Genomic DNA, 16,910 nt, shown 5'->3' on the forward strand with positions numbered 1-16,910 from the left:
TCTTTCAAACAAAGAAAAAAAAAGCCTTAAAGAGCTGTCTAACTTCCCAGCTTTCACTACTTGGATGTGTAATTCTGTCAGATTTCAGATTCTTTATTTAGGGATAGCTCAGTAGGTAGAGTGGTGGCCCCATGATCGGAAGGTCGGGGGTTCGATTCCCCTGAACAGCTACCCTGAGGTACCCCTGAGCAAGGTACCGTCCCTACACACTGCTCCCCGGGCGCCCAATGGCTGCCCACTGCTTCACTGAGTGAATGGGTTAAATGCAGAGAGCGATTTTCCCCACGGGGACCAATAAAGTACACTTTCTTCTTTAAGTTTTATGAGATCTAGACCGATACACTACCTACTTCACTTTTGCGCAGTTCTTTAAACAATGACAAATTCCACTCTTTTGGACACTCTTGCTCACAATGCCCTAAAGAGTAAGATCTGAACAATGCCAGCTGTAGAGGGTTCTCGTATAATACCATCCACACATTGCTTGAGAGTTGGCCACCATATCGGAGGCAATACAATCAATGGTTTTGGGGAAAAATATAGCTGGTAATTCCAAAGAGGATTTTACAAAAAAGGCAATTGCCTTGGTCGCTAGCAGATTGATGCAGTTGCCTGTAGTTTGCATGGAATACACTGGCTTGTCTGCAGACTAACTACAGCAAAGCAGCAGTAAAACGTGAAAACGTGTGACGCAGAGAACATTTTGCTTTATGGCAAAAGCTGTCTCTCAGTGATTCAGTAAACATAATTCAAAAGGTGTAACTTTTACTTTGAAGACCAGTGGTTTCCATTTCTGGTTTGACTTGTACTTCTCATTTTCGACTTTGAGAGTAGTTGGTGATGCATGTTCCATGCAAACTACAGGTCACTGCAGCAATATGCTAATGGGAAAAGCTATTGCAAGGAGATTTTTGAAAGCTGGTAGGGAAATATACATTTTCTACCAGGGAGACCAACTGGTAGGCCTGTGTGACTTTGTGGGGCTTTAGCCATATATTTCCCAGCAACTGCCATCAGCTTCCAGGAACCACTCGCCAACTTGTCAGGGAATGCACATTTTTTTCCTGAAGACTACTGGTTATCAGAGGTTCACTGACTGGTCTCCTGTGTGACTGAGGCCTTATTTACCTGACATTCCTTTGGTCATCCGTGACTCTCACACACCAAAAATGACAGATGGTGTCTGTGAAACCTCAATAGGTGCAATTTTTTTTGCCCCCATTAAAAACATCCAGTCATAAAAGTTATTATTTATAAAAGTTTGCCTATTTAGCATGTGGCTAAATCCCAGTGACCTGGTGGATGATTAGACGAAATGATTGGAAAATTATTTTCACATTAATTTGCCATTAATTTTGCCCTTGGGATGTTGTAAATGTATACTATGTCAAAAGTACGGTTTCCAGAGTCAGTCACATGGGCTTCCACACAAACATTAATTCAGACTGATTAATCATCTTTCCAGTTGAAAATAAATATAATTTCCTTTGCTTCATTTGTTACTTTCTTAAATGGGTTTATTCATTCTTCTGCAGCCCACCCTGCCTCCATCCTTAGCTGCCCGTGTAGCCACATCGTGCTGCCAGGGCAGCCAAAAACCCAGGCCCAAAACCGAGGGCCCCCACCGGCCCCTGCAATGGAAAGCAGATGGCTAGTCTTCTGACGGCAACCAGCAGTCCAAGAGAGGAAACTTCCCATTCGCCATCATCCATCATTGGGATTGGGAGTGGAGGAGGGTGCGTGGAACTAAGGAGGAGGAAAGACAGAGCAATGGCTGACACACCGTGTCTGGTCTCTCTCAAGCTCGAATGCATGGCACATTCATGGCTCGCACTCATGCACACATGTAAAAACACACATGCATACACATGAGAAATGGTTCTTGCTTGTAGTTGCACACACACACACGTGTTCACATGCGCACACACACAGACACGCACACATAGACTCATGGTTTTGAGCACAGGGTCAGGGTAAAAGTACTTTTATGGGCAAAAGAAAGGGGCCGAGAAAGAGAGGTAATCACTGTTTCTGTCTGATAGTTGCCTTGATTCCCTTTTTCTTTTATGTCCTGTGATGGCCTTGTTGTCCTCCCGTTAGACCCCATGAGATGTTAAAAGATAAGAGGTAAAAATGAAAGCTCAAGAAGAAGAAGGAGGAGGGAAGCGTACCTGACAGCTGAAGATCATTAATCACTGTCAGACTTGAAAGGAGAGGAGGGAGGACCAAGCAGAGGAGGCGTGGGTGGCGTTTGACGTGGCAACACACACACACACACACACACACACACACACACACACACACACACACACACACACACACGTGCCCTCACTCCTACATGCATTCAACTTTGCACATTCCTTCACAGACCTCATGCACCCCTCTCCCTCTGTTCACATCAGTTATTCGCTTTCCCCGAAACTTCAAAATAGTGCTGAATAAAAATGACACAGAGAAAACAAACAAGAGAAGGAGCGAAAGAAAAAAGACACACACACACACACACACACACACATACATATTCACTCATGCACACGCCAGAAGCCCCTCATGTCTCTGCATCGCTGACACTAATAAGGGCTGCTGAGGGTTTGACTCCGCGCGGCAGGCCGCCACAGCACAGCAGGGATGGCCATTCACAGCCTGTCAACCCGCCCCGCTGCAAGAGGCATCAACAAAGAGCCACAGAATGTGAGACTCTCTCAAAAGAGATGACAGCGACACAGTGACTTCAAATCTCAAGCACAAAAAAGCAGACGGACCCCTGCAACACCACCGCCCTCCCCACCGACACACACAAGCATACACGCACACACACATCCTTGTAATCCGCTCTCATCCTGTCCTCCTTCCTCTGTGCAGCGGGACAGCAGCTGGCCTGTCCGATTGTCAGTCACACTGATGAATCTGCTCAGCTATGTCCAAATCCTATCCTCCCACCTTCCTGACTCCCTTTAGCGCTTTTTTCTTAAAAATTACAACTCTGTTTCCAAAAACGCCTGATTAAATCAGAGAGAAAATGATTTGCAAGTCATATTACATCATATCTGTACCTGAAAATAGCACAACACACAACAACCTAGACAACATATCAAACAGTGAAACTAAAAATAAGTTAACTTCATGCCACATTATATATCACAAAAGTGTGGACAGGGGCATGTTTACTACTGTGTTGCATCGCTCTTGGTGCTAGTGATCGGACTTGATGAGAATTTAGTGATTCTGATTCATTGGGTTCTCACTGACTTTTGAGAGCCACCACCATCACTAAGCAGCAGTTTAGTACTTTACTTTCCAAGGAAAGTCATTCCAAGGGATTGGACTACTGGGAACCAGTGTGCTACAAGAACCAGTTCTCAATTCCCATCCCTGCTTGGTGCTGTAGTGTGGAAGGCTAAATACTTTCCTTCTTGCTAAAGGACTTCAGCTTTGAGTCTGGGAACTCCTTTGTGATACTTTTTGCTTCTTTAAGTGTGTTGGGGTACACAGCATGACAGGTCTAAACTAGGTATTCTATGTATTGTTCAGAATCAGAGGGGTTTTTACATTTGTGCAGGTGTACTGATCCACCGCTGTACTACCACAGATGCTCGTTGTTGTACTGTGTTCTGATAACAAACTCGATGGCCCCTCTCCTCTTTAGTCCAAAGGTCAGCGAACTCCCCAAGAGGGAGTTTGAAATTTGGAGGCAATTTTTCCATCTCAGTCCAACTCCAATGAGTTCAGGATTAGACTAGGCACATTTTTAAACCCCAATTTTTTCTTTATTGAACCTTCTGAAAAGAAATGAATTATATATTTGCTTATGTATGTATATCATTTTTTCTATATCTGCCATTTTTGTGCAATTTATTTTGGTTGTTCGGGGAAAAGAAATCACACTGATGATCGAGGTCTCAAAAACTCAAGTACTAAAAAGTCAGAACCACCAGACATCCCACGATTTGATATTATCACAATACTTCATTCATGATACAATATTATTGTGAATTTTAACATTGTGCAATATGCACAGCAAGCTTCCTGTTCTACAGGAATATAAACAGAATACAACCAGCTGAAGTTGAATTGAGTCCCCTTGAGTTGTGATTACTGATAAAGACTCATTCAGACTGATGGCCACATGTTGGCAATCTGTGTGCATTTATAAATTCTTCAAATCTGGTAATGAGTGCCTGTCTTGAAGGGAGGCTCTAAAATCAACACATATTTTGTGGCTGAGCCATTACCGCTCTACTTGCTGAAGTAGAAGTAGAACGTGTAACATACCGACGACCAATGTTGGTCAAGTTACTTGAAAAAAGTAATCAGTAACTAATTACTGATTACTTCCCGAAAAAAGTAATCCCATTACTTTACTGATTACTTATTTTCAAAAGTAATTAGTTACTTAGTTACTTTTTAAAACGTGATTTATCCCCTAAATAGGTAATAAAGCGATAGATCTTTCAGCCCAATTCTACTTTTTCTGCATAATCCATCATATAAAATGGAATCGCATGGAAAAAGTCTTCTTTTAAAACTTGTTTTATCAGTTTTAATCTTTTAACTTTATGTATCAAGCAAACATTAAATTATATGCAACATTCTCTGACTGGAAGATATTTGTTTAACATTTAAACCTATTTTCTGCACATTCCAGCACATAAAATAAAATAGTTTTTTGTGTTTACACTCACTCTTTCAAATAGATGCACGTAAAACACAGCAGAAAATAAATAAATTCAAAGACTCAGCGGTCCTGTTGCTCTATTTTCTTTCTTTTTTGTTTTTGTTTTGCCCGTCCCGTTTGGTTCTTTTGCCATCAGAATTATTGTCTAAAGGCGAAAAAAGATGCCCAACGGATTTACTTTACCAAATGGACCATCCCAGCCTTGCCATAATGGTCTATTTGATTCACCTTTTATTGTTTATTTTATTTTATTTTCACTTGCTAAATACGGGACAGACTTGACTGGGGAAAAGAAAGGGGGAAAGAAAAACAGCGGGGAAGAGGAAGAGTGATAAAGTGCAAAAAACAAAAATCAACAAAATAAGCAGACAAAAAATACATATATCAATCACCTGGATCACCTGTTGAGAATGAAAAAAGAGAAAACAAGCAGAAGAAAAAAAAGAGCAACATAATAAACAACATCACGATAATCTATGGGAATATAACAGTAAATACTAAATATTAAACATTATTGTGCAGCACGTAAGATCGACAGCGCACAGTGTGCTTTGAGGAGCTAAAAAGGGTGTAGTTTGTGTGTGTGAGCACCCGTGTGTACACCTGTGAGCATGAACGCGCTTGTTTTTAAAAGGTTCCTTCATATAATGATCTGCTTGAGGGTGTGGGGGAGCCAGACTCCAGACATCCAGAGGCCCTCAGAACACAAGAGACCAAGGAAGACCAACAGAGGGGCAACTGCGCCACTATCCCAGAAAGAGCTAAGGAGAGACCCAGATGAGGGGTCGCTCAGCAGCCGCGGAGCAGAAGCCAGGGGGAGTTGCAGTGACGCGCCCGTGAGCTCCGCCGGCAGCCAGCTGTGCCAGAGTGACCGAGCCCCAGGCCGAGAGGCCCCGACAAGCAGCCACCAAGGAGTGAGCCGGTGTTGTTGCTCTATTTTCACCTGTATAGCAGGAGTGAGGCAGGCGGAGGTTGCCCTGGTGCAGGTAAGTCGCAGCAGTCAGTGGAAGGATACGGCAGTTTCTCTGTGAATGTCACATTCCAGTGGCAGCGTACTCGGTGCTTGCTCGGACGTTTTGGGTTTTTGTCGCTGTAAAAAGAAGTTTTCTTCCCACACAGTGAGCAGCGGACGCTAATGTTTTTGTCACTTTTTACGGAATCAAACTCAAAGTAAGGTCAGTACTTCCACGTGTTAAACGCTGCACGCTCATACTCTCTCCCGCACTCGTTATATTATCCATTTTTGATCTGCACACAGTTGTTGCCACGAACGTCGCACTCGCTTACGTCATTGTCATGAGACACTCTCGCAAAAAAAAAAAAAATCACAGTTTTAGTAACGCAGTACTTGCTTACGGGAAAGTAACAGTAATCTAATTACGTTTTTTGCAATAGTAATCCCTTACTTTACTCGTTACTTGAAAAGTAATCGGCCCATCTCTGCCGACGACTGTGACAAATCGTCGGTATGTTACACGTTTGGAGTAATGAGAACGGGTTGGAAATTAATCTATACATGTTTTACATCCGACATGAAAATCAACCTAACAAAGCGTTATGTACATTAAATCTGTTCACTTTCAGATCCTGAATCACTTTGGAAAACACTATGTGGTAGGGTTAACATTATGGACGGCTGGAGCCTAAGTGTGTCTTACCACTGCTAGTGGCTTTCTATTGGATTCTATTTCTATTTCTTTCTATTGGATACTATACTGTATCAATTTTTTCTCCCACCTTGTCTCTGTACTATCTTCACAAGATAAATAAGAAGAATCCTGTTTGGTTTGCACTGGCCATGCTTTTCACAACTTACCTGTAAAACACATCTCACTAACGTACTGCTCTCTCACTAGTCACTTTTTTCTACAATCATCTAAAACCTTGAGATGGAGATCACAGCTGGGTCTCCCAGACACTTCCCTAAAGCCCACAGCTGGCAATAATATAGCCCATTACTAAATGTAGTCCATTACAGAGAGCATAATCACACTCCTTTACATGTGCACATAATTCAGTTGTGATCTCCTCCACTCATTGTTTGCTCACTTTAACACCAAAATAAAGGGAACAGCGGTTTTTACAGACAATCAGTTTAATTTTCATAGTTGAGCAGAGTTCCTGTCATCATCAATCCTCATTTAGAGATAAGATAATGATGTCTATTATCTCACAATCTAAAAGCTTTTATTGCAGTAATAGCTGTGAGGGCGTTCTTTACTGTGATTATGGGGTATGAGGGTGTTGTTGATAGACATTGTCAGCATTCCTAAAGTACCCATAATGACCCCCAAAATTCAAAACAGTGCTTACGAGTGTCTATGTGAAAAGTGTGCGAACAGAACAACAGGAAACTAGACGGAAAGAAAGCACACTGCTCCGCTTAGCTGCTCGCAAATCACAGCACAATGATTTCAACTCTTAAGCCAAGTTGAAGACACAAACTTGCCCTTAACTGCCCCTGATATCACCTCAGAAGGCTACATAAGTGGAGCTCAGGACTTCACGACCTTAAGTGAAGTGGACAGATTTAACTAGGGAAGTACAGTTAGCTTTTACATATGGAGTTCTGGAACTTTTTAATTGTACCTTATTAAATGTTAAAGTCATTGTCTGTTTGAAAAACGTAACTCCTAGCTAGGTTGCTACTTTAGCACTGTGTTAATGAATAAGAGGCTTTGCATGTAAGCCTTTGTTTTTTTAAGGAAAACTTACTATTTATTGTCAGATACAATGAAAAAAAATCACGTTACAAGGTCCAAGTATAAAAATAACATTAAGAGCGTGACTCAATTTGGATATTTCTGTTAGCTTGTAACAATATGCAAAGTCTTTCTATGTTACATCTTCCAGTCTACCCAGATCTAGCCTCCTATCATGCTCTTCGTAAAACTTCACATACAGAAAAATGAGGTTGAGGCTTTGCTTTGCCTCGCACCCTATCTGAATAAGTCACTGTATGCAGACTGAGCATGCTCAGTATATTCTGAGATGGAAATGAAGTGGACTACAGTGGAGGTCTATAAAAGGAGCAGCATAAAAAGAGAAATAACAGCAAGAGAGAACCAGGCCAGAGGACGCACACTCCCCTACTGGGTGGCAGCGCTGATTCAACAGCAGACAAACCCAGAGCAGGATCATCTGTCTCCATTATGGTCTCCCTACAAATCATCTACATTTCCCCTCTTCTCCTCTGCTGCCCGCAAACTCATAAAGCTAGCTTTTCCATGCTGCTTTTGGCAAAAAGGGTGAGAGAGACATCCAGTGAGGTGTATTGTGGGTGGTCGAACCAGCGCGCACAGACAGACACCGACCGCATACTATTCAGTTTCGACAGGGTCCGCCACAAAACTGCTATTCTTACCAGAATGATACATTCGCAGCTTTTGATTTCAGCTGAGTAAATGCTGCTGAGGGGAAACATGCATCTGGGATGTCTGCACTTCCTCCTGGCTCTGGGGTCATTGGAGACTGTTTATGCTCGTACCGCACATTTCAGTGCGTCTTTGTCATGGAATAATCAGCTTACTTAAACAGACAGTTATAGTCATTTGGTTTTGTATGCGGCAAACTTGATATGAGCTGAGAAGCTTTGGAAACCTGAAAATGCTAAAGGAATAATTGGATTATATTAGGGAATTGCGAGGTGATAACATGTACCCACTCTCTTTTGTAAAGTGAAAAACCTAAAATAACATTTTACGTGGGACTCTCCCCACTGCCAAGTTCTCTCTGCTGCTTCAGTCATTTCATTCCAGCACTTGCCTAATTTGCCATTCTAAGCACACAGAGGTGTTTGTTCTTCAACATTTATACGGACTCCTCCGTTAATTCAAATGCAAAACTCTTTATTAGCCTGCTGGATGTTCTCACAGTGAGTCTGCAGACCCCGACATGGGCCAGGTCATAGGTTACTGCTGGTTATCACTTTGAAGGCCTCCACATTCCAGCTTTTCACTGAAACTCAGTAGGCCTGAGCAGGGCTTTCAGAACTGTTACTACAACTTCATATTGCTGCTGTGTGTGTGTTTTTCCACGCTTCTGACTAAAGTATGTAGTTACCATTCAAAAAGCTTAAAAGTGGTTCAAGGAGAGCTAAAGTGAGCAGTGAGTAGAGCTGGAGGAGAAAGAGAAGGACGCTGAAGAAGAAGACAACTTTCTAAAGATTAGTGCTGCGTGATACTCCACATTTTAGTATTGATTCAATACTAAGTACATACAGAGGCAGTATTGCTGATATCAACACTAATGGCAATTGTTATGAAGGTTATGAAGAGAAGAGCAGTGTGCCATGATTTATGAGATGAATCATCATTAATCTGCAAATTGTGAACACATTTTAATGATCACTAACACTGCGCAATTATGCAACAACAAAACACCTGGAATGTAAATGTGCTTTTCTCTAAACTGACGTGAGAGTCGACACAAAAAGGCTCAGACATTTATCATTACATTTAAAAAAGAAATTGTTATTTAACAGAATTCAGTGGGCTACATACTGAACTTAGATGACAGAAAAGAAGTATTGATCCTATTGCACTAGTATTGATCTGATAGCAGTACTAGCATAGGTAGTTGGTTCGATCCACTCACCTGTACTGATGACATCTGGGCACATCTGGCTGCCAGAGACAGTTTGTGCCAAATTTACTATTGCTTCCAGTATATGGGTGTTTAAGCTTGAACACCCAACTTTTACTCAGTTTACATTATACAGGACACCGTAAACGTCTGCCGTGTCACAGACTGGACAAGTCTACGAAAACAGTTTACTGTCTTTGCCAAACGCGTAATGGTTGAAGGGTAACTTGAAGTAATTATTTTCTGTATGACATCTGTATGGCCTCATAATAGACTTTAGAATACTTTGTTATATAGAGGAGTTTATGGTCCACTCAACGACTGTGTCCAGGTCCTGTGGCTGTAAAACAAGCCAAACTCATCAGCATGCTTAACAGTTGGTATGAGGTGTTTGTGCTGACATGCTGTGAAAGGTAAAGTGTTCCCTGTAATGACTAATCTCCAGATGTGAACACAGAGATATAAATTTGGGTTTGTTCAGATGCAACTTTGCAAGAAAGTATGCTGCCATGTTCTTTTTAGAGAGAAGAGGCTTTCTTCTGGGAACCCTTCCAAACAAGTCGTACTTGTTCAGTCATTTTCTAATTGTGCACTGTCATGAATTTTAGCATTTAACATGCTCGGGCAGAGGTCTAAATTACATTTCAAACTCCAGTTTGAGATGTAGCTCTTGGGTTTTATGCAGTTGCTCTGAGGATTGTCTGAGCATACCGCGGCCCTGCTTTTCTACGGGTGCTCACACTTACAAGCACATTTGATTAGCAGCACATGACTGCTACTAGCCTCTTAGTTCCTATGGAAGCAGTAAAGGTGTTCTTGAGTTTTTAACACACTGTTTTTGCATTTTGGCTTAAGTTTCTTTTGATAAATAATGACACAATGTTAGGTTTTGGCGGTCGATCTGAGGCGAGGTTGTATTCACCTACTTTTAAGAAGGACCAGACGATTTTTATTGCCTTTATAGATAAAACCTTGAAAGAGGGTGTTATTTCTTTTTAAACATGAGAACGCAAGTGTATATCCATTCACTTGTGTTCTCTTATTACACTAATCCTTTGCTATAAGTGAGTGATATTAACTGTTGTGCGTGTGTGTGCGTTTGTGTGTGTGAGGAGGGATCCTTACCATTAAACTGTCTGGGTGGAAAGATAGATGGAGTGAAAGGGCCTTGCTGTTTTATTAGCATAATTAATCTTACAAAGTTTTGATGAATCTCGAACAGAAAAAAAATTGTGCCAAAATGATTAACGAGGTCTAATTGAATGAGTTGTTTGGTTGACAGCTGTTAAAATGTCTCTCCTGAGATTAAGACTGCTCAAGCACTTTGTATTCACAGAGGTGGAGATCAGCGTCTAGCGATCGTGATCTGTTGTGCAAAAGCGTGATCACACAGACACCTCTGTTGCTGCTGTTCAAACTTAACTGATACCATAAACACCATTTGTCGCTTCCCGACGTATCGAAACAAGGATATCAGCGCTCTGAATGATGGCCGCCTGGTATAACGCAAACTAGCGTAAGCCTCGAAACACCAAACACACGGCGTAGACAAACACGCCGAAGCAGGCGTTGTTGCAGTGAGCAATTACAGCACCTTATCTAACATTGAGGATAATGAGGTTACACAGGGAGCAAATTCTATCATGTCGACATAATGAGAATTGGGCCCGTGTCTCGCATCCTGGGGTTGGGGACAGGCATGGGTGCGGGGACACACGCGTTCACTGTTGTCTTATCTGCCCCACCTCGCATCTCTGCCTGACATTCAGGGGAAATTGCATTCGGGCTCAGTGTGTGATGCAGTGTGTGAATGACGCTGAGGCTCTCCCCCTCTTCCTCATTCCATCCCTTTGCCTCCCCCTCCCTCATGTTCTCCAACAAACCCCACCACTACTTCTGACAGCCTGTTTGATTTATGACTCCAATTCCCCAGCGCAGACACAGAGACGCAGGCCACACTCCCAACTATATGTATGTATTTTAGTTTCCCCCCACAGCCCTCCCCCCTCCCTTGTCTACACTTCCCTCTCCCCGTCTTCTGGTCTGTCTCTATCACTTTCTATGTAGCACTCTCTCCTTCTCACACACACACACACATCTTGGGTGTGGTGATTGATTATCCTAGCAGGACTGTCTGGTGTATTTTTGATCCTTTTGAAATTTAATCTCTGTGAGCAGTACAGGGAGTGTCTCTTCACATGCGTGCACGCACAAGCGCACACACTCAAGGTGGAGGACAAAGTTTTGGAAAAGCAACGCAAGAACCATATTTATGCAGGACTAACGATCTAATCAAAAATGTAAGAATAAAATGGGACCAGAGCAACTTGCAGAGCACAGTGTTTGGGTTTGAGTGCAATTAGAGCTATAATCTTACATTTTAATAGCACGTTTGTGACTGACATCGTTATGGGAGCCTGTGATTAGAATCCCAAATACTGGACTTCATCCCAGACTTGGGATTCTAATCACAAGTCCTGGACTTCATCCTGGATCTACAAACCAAACTGAAAAGGGTGAACCCAGTTTGGGTGAATGTTATTAATAAAACAAACAACCCAAGGTGTCCCACAGGAGCCGCTCAGTGGTCAGCAGTGCAGGAGAAATGTGATCCAAGGTAATAGCAAACTGCCTAATTCTAAAACCACTACATTGTTTTTGTTGTTGTCATTTTATAGCCGCAGAAGACGGTAACAGAAAGCTGATATTATTCGTCCTAAGAGACATTCATTCATTACTAAAAGGTAAATACGTGCAGTAGGTTCACGGTGTAAATGCACTGTATATAATCATAGTAACAAGACTCTCACTGATTTTAATATGCCGATGTTTAGCAGGTGCTTTAACCATGGTGTAGAAAGAACTGTGTATATATCAGGCTCAAGTGCAGCCCTGTGCTCAAATACAAATAGTATTGCAAGAAAAGATGCACTGAGCAAGAGCCTAAATATTGTTCAGTGTTGCATGAAACAAATATTTAGAGTTAGATATAAAAATTCTACTTCTAAGTAACAGTGGAAAAGTTTTACCATGAAAATATACTTAAAGTACCCAAAGTAAAAGTCATCATTACCCAGAAATACCTCATAAATATTTCATTACTGGATCATAATGAGTGTCTCATTAATGTGTGTATTTAATATTATAGTTAGAGAAGATCTGAATTACTTATATCCCTGAAAAAAGTACCAGTGATTGACTGGCAATGAAGCAGAAAGATGAGTTAGTCCATGTCAACTGTCAGCTTCATAAAGAGTATAAAGAAACAGTTGAGGATAGGATATAAAACAAAATACTTTTTATGTTTAATTTTATGACCTTGTGTTTTTTAAGTAGGACCTAAAATGCACATTTCCAGGCCCATATTTATATTCAAGAAATCTACAAGAGCAGTTTGGCATGATTCACAGTAAAGCATAATCCTGGGCCTTGGTGACATGTCAGTGTTTTTGTGTAAATAGAGGCCCATTAGAAGTATAAGAAATAATGGCAGTACTTTACTTTAACTATTCTCTTACTGGAAAGTGTCTAACAGTAAAGCTAAAGGTATGAGTACTAAGAAAGAACGTTTATAGACAGAGGTGAAGTTTCAACAGGAACCTGCTCTGTCTGAGCGGTTACTGCTGAAGGGTATCCCACTGGAGCTGTGTTTGCTATCGCTACTGCGTCTTTTGTTAACACTAACAACACAAAGGCTTAAAGTGCCTCGCCCCTGTGACAGGGAGTCTTTACGGTTTGTCTAAATGATGATGTTCAGAATATCCTGTTTTATTTGCAAACAGACTATAACAAAGCATGGAAATAGTTCACCCTGACTGTGAACCTATTTAAGGAAGTGATCTAACATCCACGGTGTCAGGCGCATGTAAACACACATGGTAAAAACAGTAGTAGAAGGCAAGAAGCAGCATTGTTCCTGTAAAATCCTTGCAGTCATTTATTTTTCATGAGCTCATATGGCAAAAAACCCTCTTTTCTTGGAGGATTTTTTTCCTACTTTAATCTAGGCACAGTCTCTGCTTTTTAATGAATGATAAATAAAATGATATGGTCATGAGTGTGTGCGTGCTGAAACATGTATTGATGGGTTTAGTCCCCCAGGTCATCGATCACAGGCAGGCATTTGCCTGTAATGGGCATATGTGTCTGTCTCTCAGTTGTGGACAACGACCACAAAGACACATTCATGGATCAGACACAAAAGGGGCCATTACACCCAACCTTATCAATACTCACTCCTGAGAAACTACTTTCCTTCTTTTCTCAAGGGAAGGATTTGTTGACTGCCCAATTAGTAACGCTAGAGCGATTGATATAGTGTGAAGTTGGAGGCAGAAACAGAGTTTACGTTCCTTAAATCCGATCCTGGGGCGATCGTGACTCAAGAGTTGGCAGTTCGTCTTATAGTTGGAAGGTTGCCGGTTTGAGCCCCGGCTCCGACAGTCTCGGTCGTTGTGTCCTTGGGCAAGACACTTCACCCGTTACCTACTGGTGGTGGTCGGAGGGCCCGGTGGTGCCAGTGTCCGGCAGCCTCGCCTCTGTCAGTGCGTCCCAGGGCAGCTGCGGCTACAATGTAGCTTGCCATTAACAGTGTGTGAATGGTTGGATGTAGTGTAAAGCGCTTTGGGGTCCTTAGGGACTAAGTAAAGCGCTATACAAATACAGGCCATTTACCATTTTTAAAACCAAACCCTTCTCCCATAATTAAAGAGAAATTCAATGTTTTTTTTAACCTCTATCTGTATCATCAATGCCACTTTTTTTGTAAATGTGTTAATCTGTCAGATCTCACAAAGTGATTAATAGAGTGCAGATCGATTCATTGTCACAATAGGCCTAAAAATGACTTCACTGTACTACAATCAGATTTTCTTGCAGGGCTGTAAGGTGAATCTCACTCCCTTACCTTTATCGCACCTTTTTTCTGCTGTTTTATGATCCCCAAACACAACAGTAACCGTATTTTTTGGACAATAAGGTGCAGAGGATTATAAGGCGCATTAAGCGAAAGAAAACAATCAGATAAGTCAAACGTATCCACTCCACTTATCCAAACTCCACTTCCGTACCATTGATCCATTAATGTTGAATTCTCTCGCAGCTGCTCTATTCCCATGTTGTTGCAGTATATTAATGACTAACCTCGTATTTTGGATTATCTCAGTTGTTCTCCTGACTGAAGTTTGTTCCGTTTACAGCATCTTGCCATGCGATTGCGTTTGTCCCTAGCTATCAGGAACCCTCATGTTAACTTTTATTGAGTAGAAAAAGTTAGCATTCATCCTCCAGCTTCACTGTGTTTTTGTTATGGTAACATAGCTGTGTCACTAAGGATCACGTAGCACATTATTATATACCAGCTAGTCCAACTTCAGTAACCCTACAAACGTCACTGCTGTTTAGTTTTTGTCTCATTTATGTTAGAAGTGATAGCAGAGCTGTACATTTTAATTTTTTCACAAATCTCTCAGTCAAAACATGGTATATTATGTTTGGGTGGAAACTAGCGAGCTAACTGCCTGCTAACTTCCGACTCCATTAAATTTAATAAATTCTGTTTTCATGGATGCCTGGATTTTAAACTTCATAGTTACACCTGGTAAAGCAACAACGCTGATCATTTTATTAAAGATGAAAGAATTTAGACAGTTTTTAACTCTCAGTGATGCTGCAGTGTTTGTTTGACTTTAGGACCTGAAACAGACGGAGTTTTGGACCCAGATTACTCCGCAAGGCTCCTGACTACGCTCCGACAATCCATCAAGCAGTGCGGCTTCGTATCTTACCAAAGTTGTACTAAAACATTTTTGGACAGATTTTTGAGCGCCATGTACCACATAAAATCGGTTCGAGGTCAGTAAGCACAACCAGAATTCATACATTAGGCGCACCGGATTATAAGGCACACTGTCGATTTTTGAGACAACTAAAGAATTTTAAGTGCGCCTTATAGTGCGGAAAATACGGTAGGTCCACAACAATCCAATATTCACATAATGACAGTGGATAAAAACATGTAGACTTTCTAACTTTTATTGTAAATCTTAAAAAACAAAACAAAACAAAAAACCCCAAACTATTATTACCTAGTGTTTTGCTGAGAGGCAGACTTCAAGCTGTGTAGCTGTGTACTGTGATAAACTGTGATAAACTGGTACTAGCACTGCTGAAGCACTAGTGCTAGTACACAAATATTCGTTGTTTCATTTCTAGTACTATACATTTATACCAAATTTTAATTTGTGTGTGTGTGGTGTGAGGGGGTGATGTTTTAGCAGTGGAACTTGAACAGCTGTTGTGCTAGCTTTAATACACTTATTACAACCCAACAACCAAAATATTACTCATTAATTATCACGAATTAAAAGTGTGCAACCTAATGTCATTTAGTGCATTCACTTACTAAAACATCTCAAAATATATTTTTCTCCTATAGCTACTAATACAGTCTCACAGATAATGCCTATAGCAGTGTTTCCCAACCTTTTGTAGCCACAGCACATATTTCACATTTGAAAAATCACGCCAAACAAAAACTTAACAAAAAGCATATTAATAAGATTTCCTTGCGCACCAGGTATAGCGTTATTGGCTCGGGTTTTTGCTTTCTTCTGATCAGTTCTCATGCTAGGCCCTTCACCTGGGTTGGAATGTTTTGATTGACTAGTTTTTCTTTTCAAATATTTATCTATTGCTGTTACACGTTGCATTGTCTCACGCGGCAGCATGACTGTAATTTCTTTTCCTGTCTTCTCCTGTTTTTCTGGCATTTGGCAACCCATTTAATTGGAGGAAGAAGTTGTACTGCCCTCTAGTGGAAAAGAATTTAATAGTTTTGCCTGTTACCCATGCTGGTCGCTTAGAGTACCAATCAGGTAAAACCAGATAATCTTCCACAGCACACTTGATCGTTTTTCACGGCACACCTACGTGCCGCGGCACAGTGGTTGGGAAACACTGATCTACAGGCTACTACAGATATGTGGACTATGCATAATCGCACATTCTCAAATTCACTGGTTCACCACAACTACACAAAGACACACACTTTCCCATGGTATATTCTGTTGGGAACAAAGCCTCATGGAGAGTGAGGAAGTCAGTTTCAGAGAGCTTAATAATATGTGTGTATGTGTATGCTTGTTTGGTATGTGAAGGTTTTAAGACTATCACGCAGTTAATCAAACGAACTGTCATTTCAAGCTTGCAGACACACAAAAAACAATAGGACTTTACTGTAACAAGGAAAGAGTTTACCAGGAAGATGAACATTTCAAATTACCCGTGACAGGAAAGTGAAAGAGACTTGGAATGTCAATAAAGTCTGTCTCTGTGTTAAGCAAGAAAAATGATAATTAAGTTTAATTAAATGTAATTAATTGGATTGCTTAGTAACCGGGGTACATTGTTTGCTTTGATTTCAATGCCTAATATAGAAAACAAAGCATAAGCATGACCAAAATCATGGTGGCTTAGTCATGCTGCATTGTCAACGCCACTATTGTATCCCAGTTACGTACAAGGTGTCCTCTGGCGGTAATGCATGACTCACTGATTAAAGGAATTAGTGAGACTCCCAACTTATTGTTTAATGGTCAGAAGGGTTTTTTAGTTCCTCTTTCCACTTCCGCCTTTCCATATTTGATCATGA

Source organism: Pundamilia nyererei, unplaced genomic scaffold (genome assembly GCF_000239375.1).
Source record: "Pundamilia nyererei isolate P.nyererei 1_Seehausen unplaced genomic scaffold, PunNye1.0 scaffold00172, whole genome shotgun sequence".
Taxonomy (NCBI): Eukaryota; Metazoa; Chordata; class Actinopteri; order Cichliformes; family Cichlidae; genus Pundamilia; species Pundamilia nyererei.